Source organism: Staurois parvus, unplaced genomic scaffold (genome assembly GCF_062004578.1).
Source record: "Staurois parvus isolate SC_StPar_1 unplaced genomic scaffold, SC_StPar_1.0 ptg003360l, whole genome shotgun sequence".
In the NCBI taxonomy this organism is placed as follows: domain Eukaryota; kingdom Metazoa; phylum Chordata; class Amphibia; order Anura; family Ranidae; genus Staurois; species Staurois parvus.
The window spans coordinates 91703-97755 of record NW_028321156.1 but is presented as its reverse complement, the minus strand read 5'-3'; the positions used below and the strand labels follow the sequence as shown (position 1 = coordinate 97755).

Here is a 6053-nt window from a genome sequence, read left to right as displayed (position 1 = left end):
AAAAACCGTGATGCCCATAGTAGCATCTAATCATGGATCCTCCATAGACTATTGAGTCATAGATCTCCAATAGATCAGCCAATCATGGATCCTCCAGTCATAGATCTCCAATAGATCAGCCAATCATGGATCCTCCATGGATCATCCAGTCATAGATCTCCAATAGATCAGCCAATCAAGGATCATCTAATCATAGATCTCCAATAGATCAGCCAATCATGGATCCTCCATGGATCCTCCAGTCATAGATCTCCAATAGATCAGCCAATCAAGGATCATCTAATCATAGATCTCCAATAGATCAGCCAATCACGGATCCTCCACGGACCATCCAGTCATAGATCTTCAATAGATCAGCCAATCATGGATCCTCCAGTCATAGATCTCCAATAGATCAGCCAATCAAGATCAAGGATCATCTAATCATAGATCTCCAATAGATCAGCCAATCATGGATCCTCCACGGACCATCCAGTCATAGATCTTCAATAGATCAGCCAATCATGGATCCTCCAGTCATAGATCTCCAATAGATCAGCCAATCAAGGATCATCTAATCATAGATCTCCAATAGATCAGCCAATCATGGATCCTCCACGGACCATCCAGTCATAGATCTTCAATAGATCAGCCAATCATGGATCCTCCATGGACCATCCAGTCATAGATCTCCAATAGATCAGCCAATCATGGATCATCTAATCATAGATCTGGATCCAATAGACCAGCCAATCATATTCCCCCCTAGATCATCGAATACACTAACTAATGTGAATCTCCTGCACCCCACGGACTCCAGAGAAGCCCAGGGACCAGGTTGGGTCCACGTTACCTGTACAGACAGAATACCCAGCAGACATTGCGGACGGTCGTCCTTTTATTCATACAACACTTTACAGTGAGAAACTCCCCCAACTAACAACTTAGAATAACATAAGATTTAAAACAGAAGAATAAAAAACAACAAACAGTATACAGAGCAGAATTCAACCGAATCACAGCATACACGAGGAGAACGAGTGACGTTCGATATGATTGTGATCAACTGAAAGTAGAACTCTGAGCATAGCCAACGATGACATACGTGAGACAGTCCTTCCAGAGTATAACCAGAGACGCCCCTCCCCCCACACTTCTACCTTTTAATCCTGCCAGTAGATGAGTGATTTTTCCACTTCTAGTAACAATACTTCCTGTTCTGCAGTGAAATGGCACAACAGCGTTGTCACCCTGTGGATGGGGGAGTCTAAGATGTACATGTAGTTCTAAAAGGAAAAAGGGAAATAAAACCCAACTCCTGCATGGTGGAACCTTCCATCCATGGGTTCCTGACCCCTGAACGGTGGAACCTTCCTTCTATGGATTCCTGAACGGTGGAACCTGCCATCCACAGGTTCCTGACCCCTTAATGGTGGACCTTCCTTCTATGGATTCCTGAATGGTGGAACCTTCCATCCACGGGTTCCTGACCCCTGAACGGTGGAACCTTCCATCCACAGGTTCCTGACTCCTGAACGGTGGAACCTTCCTTCTATGGATTCCTGAACGGTGGAACCTGCCATCCACGGGTTCCTGACTCCTGAACGGTGGACCTTCCTTCTATGGGTTCTTGACCCCTGAACGGTGGACCTTCCTTCTATGGGTTCCTGACCCCTTAATGGTGGAACCTTCCTTCTATGGGTTCCTGACCCCTGAACGGTGGACCTTCCCTCTATGGGTTCCTGACCCCTGAACGGTGGACCTTCCCTCTATGGGTTCCTGACCCCTGAACGGTGGAACCTTCCTTCTATTGGTTCCTGAATGGTGGAACATTCCTTCCACGGGTTCTTGCTTTGTACGGCGTTGGATTGGATTTATTGAGGACATCCACATAAATGTCATACAGCATCTAAATATAACTAACTAGAGTTCCCTTTTAATATCCTCCTTCTACACGTCATAGTCAGTCGTACAATCACTGTCTCTGCATTGGTCACATGACCTCTGCCAACAAGGGGAGTCAGTGGTCTGGTGGTCACTGATTTGCCAGCTGGGCATGAACAGAAAAGCACCAAGGCAGACATCACATGACCAATGCCTGAGCACTAATCACATGACTAGCACTGGATGGAATCCAAAGTAGAAAGACAGCAGAAATGTATTCGGGATTATACAGAAATCCTACAATACGGTCAGATGGACACATTCTCCACCAAGATTCCTTCCAAGGGCCAGCGCATCGCTCCATCCAAGGGCCGGTCACACCGCTCCATCCAAGGGCCGGTCACACCGCTCCGACCAAGGGCCGGTCACACCGCTCCATCCAAGGGCCGGTCACACCGCTCCATCCAGGGGCCGGTCACACCTCTCCATCTAAGGGCCGGTCACACCTCTCCATCTAAGGGCCGGTCACACCTCTCCATCTAAGGGCCGGTCACACCGCTCCATCCAAGGGCCGGACACACCGCTCCATCCAAGGGCCGGACACACCGCTCCATCCAAGGGCCGGACACACCGCTCCATCCAAGGGCCGGACACACCGCTCCATCCAAGGGCCGGACACACCACTCCATCTAAGGGCTGGACACAACTGTCCATCTAAGAGCCGGTCACACCGATTCATCTAAGGGCCGGTCACACCTCTCCATCTAAAGGCCGGTCACACCGCTCCATCTAAGGGCCGGTCACAACGCTCCATCTAAGGGCCGGTCACAACGCTCCATCTAAGGGCCGGTCACAACGCTCCATCTAAGGGCCGGTCACAACGCTCCATCTAAGGGCCGGTCACACCGCTCCATCTAAGGGCCGGTCACACCGCTCCATCTAAGGGCCGGTCACACCGCTCCATCTAAGGGCCGGTCACACCGCTCCATCTAAGGGCCGGACACAACTGTCCATCTAGGGGCCGGTCACAACGATTCATCTAAGGGCCAGCGCATCGCTCCATCTAAGAGCCGGTCACACTGATTCTTCTAAGGGCCGGTCACACCTCTCCATCCAAGGGCCGGTCACACCTCTCCATCCAAGGGCCGGTCACACCGCTCCATCTAAGGGCCGGTCACAACGCTCCATCTAAGGGCCGGTCACAACGCTCCATCCAAGGGCTAGACACAACTGTCCATCTAGGGGCCGGTCACACCTCTCCATCTAAGGGCCGGTCACACCTCTCCATCTAAGGGCCAGTCACACCTCTCCATCTAAGGGCCGGTCACACCTCTCCATCTAAGGGCCGGTCACACCTCTCCATCTAAGGGCCGGTCACACCTCTCCATCTAAGGGCCGGTCACACTGCTCCATCTAAGGGCCGGACACCTTTCCATCTAAGGGCCGGTCACACTGCTCCATCTAAGGGCCGGACACCTTTCCATCTAAGGGCCGGTCACACTGCTCCATCCAAGGGCTGGTCACACCGCTCCATCCAAGGGCCGGACACACCGCTCCATCCAAGGGCCGGTCACACCGCTCCATCCAAGGGCCAGACACAACTGTCCATCTAGGGGCCGGTCACACCGATTCATCTAAGGGCCGGTCACACCGCTCCATCTAAGGGCCGGTCACACCGCTCCATCTAAGGGCCGGTCACAACGCTCCATCTAAGGGCCGGTCACACTGCTCCATCCAAGGGCTGGTCATGCTGCTCCATCTAAGGGCCGGTCACACTGCTCCATCTAAGGGCCGGTCACACTGCTCCATCTAAGGGCTGGTCACACCACTCCATCCAAGGGCTGGTCACACCACTCCATCTAAGGGCTGGTCACACCACTCCATCCAAGGGCTGGTCATGCTGCTCCATCTAAGGGCCGGACGCCTTTCCATCTAAGGGCCGGTCACACTGCTCCATCTAAGGGCCAGACGCCTTTCCATCTAAGGGCCGGTCACACTCCTCCATCTAGGGGCCGGACGCCTTTCCATCTAAGGGCCGGATGCCTTTCCATCTAAGGGCCGGTCACACTGCTCCATCTAAGGGCCTGTCATAACCACTCCATCTGCGTTGATGAGTTTCTTTATCTTTTTGTTGCATTTATTTCTAAGGGGCCCCTCACAAGCTTCAACATACCAACACACGTGCCAACTCAGAGCACCACAGCACCCGTGTCCTCACATCTATGCCTAGAAGGGTTTGGTGTGTTTTTTACTTCATTGATGAGTGTTGGTGGCCCATTGGAGATGAAACGCAATACACATGGAGAGGTGTGAATCCAGACTAAGATGTACAAACTGGGAGTCTTGCTGAGAGTGACTCAACCAATGAACCACCACACTGTCTGAAAAACAAATCTGACCTTTAGAATATAACGGATCCAAAAGATGAAAATGTAATATTTCCATGATATGTACTAAGAAGGTTCACCCGATACATGGGCACTGGCATGTCTATGGCTGATGCTTCCTGCCCCAGGGGAGGTTGACTGGGATGAATTGGAGAAAAGTAAGGTGAAGTGTTGCTCCTTCAGTTACCAATCAGCAGGCCGCTATGGTGGATTGCTTTACTGCAGTCAATCAATGCTGTGCTGTCTGGCAGGGGTATCTGGATCACAAGGCTGACTGAACAGGCCTATAGATGTCTTGCTAGATCCTGTTGGATCTAGTAGTAGTCGGTCACATTCAGCTGGACCTTTTTATGTAATGTTTAAGACTTCTCTTATCTTCTCCAAATCACTTCTTCAGTCCTACTGAGTGTCTGGCTATGAAGGATCTCATAGATCCTGGATCACGGTATATCTAGTAGTAGGTGGTCTCATGGATCCAGGTCATGGTAGATCTAGTAGTAGTCTCATGGATCCAGGTCATGGTAGATCTAGTAGTAGTCTCATGGGTCTAGGTCATGGTACATCGAGTAGTAGGTGGTATCATGGATCCAGATCATGATAGATCTAGTAGTATAGGGTCTCATGGATCCAGGTCATGGTAGATCTAGTAGTAGGTGGTCTCATGGATCCAGATCATGATAGATCTAGTAGTATAGGGTCTCATGGATCCAGGTCATGGTAGATCTAGTAGTATGGGGTCTCATGGATCCGATCCAGGTCATGGTAGATATAGTAGTAGGTAGTCCCATGTATCCCGGTCATGGTAGATCTAGTAGTGGGTGGTCTCATGGATCCAGGTCATGTTAGATCGAGTAGTAGTCTCATGGATCGAGGTCATGGTAGAACTAGTAGTAGTCTCATGAATCTAGGTCATGGTAGATCTAGTAGTAGGTGGTATCATGGATCCAGGTCATGATAGATCTAGTAGTAGGTGGTCTCATGGATCCAGGTCATGGTAGATCTAGTAGTAGTCTCATGGATCCAGGTCATGGTAGATATAGTAGTAGGTAGTCCCATGTATCCCGGTCATGGTAGATCTAGTAGTGGGTGGTATCATGGATCCAGGTCATGGTAGATCTAGTAGTAGGTGGTCTCATGGATCCAGGTCATGGTAGATCTAGTAGTAGGTGGTCTCATGGATCCAGGTCATGGTAGATCTAGTAGTAGTCCCATGTTTCCCGGTCATGGCAGATCTAGTAGTAGTTGGACACATGGATCCAGGTCATGTATAAGGAGATATCAAAAAGTTTCAAGACTAGTTTTGTACCAAGCCAACACAAGGCAGAACAGGGCTGCACACACAGTCACAGGGAGCACTGACCTTCACAAGTCACTGTGCCAAAAGACACTGTCCTGTGTATATCAGAAGCTGTACAACTGGTGCTATTCTAACCACGTGCTTTACCATGGCTGCTATTTCTTCATGGACAGCATGTTAGAACAAACAGCAAGTGTGAAATTCTGTGTGAAACTGGGCAAAGAGACGTTTGACGTGATTCTGCAAGTTTACGGTGATGCTGCAAAGAGTCATGCTCACGCACGTGCGCTTCAAGAGCAGAACAACATCACTGGAAGACAACAAGATATCAGGAAGACCATCAACAAGCTTAACCCCTGAAAATGCCCTCTTCTCGAAGATCAAGTTCAAAGGCCGCCGTTTTGACATCACTGCGGAGATCCAGCATTTTGCCCAATTTCAGACAGAATTTCACCTTTGCTCTTTGTTCTAACTTGCTGTCCATGATGAAAGAGCAGATGTACATG

At 49.9% G+C, this 6053-nt stretch overlaps 1 long non-coding RNA gene across 1 annotated transcript; it reads right to left on the bottom strand.

The window, feature by feature from the left end:
- Positions 1 to 864: 864 nt before the first annotated feature.
- Positions 865 to 5661, bottom strand: LOC149428282 (uncharacterized). Its single transcript, XR_016310797.1, has 2 exons — positions 3663 to 5661; positions 865 to 3339 (listed from the first exon to the last, which is right to left on the bottom strand). It is a non-coding gene; the product is annotated as an uncharacterized LOC149428282 (long non-coding RNA).
- Between the last annotated feature and the right edge of the window lie 392 nt (positions 5662 to 6053).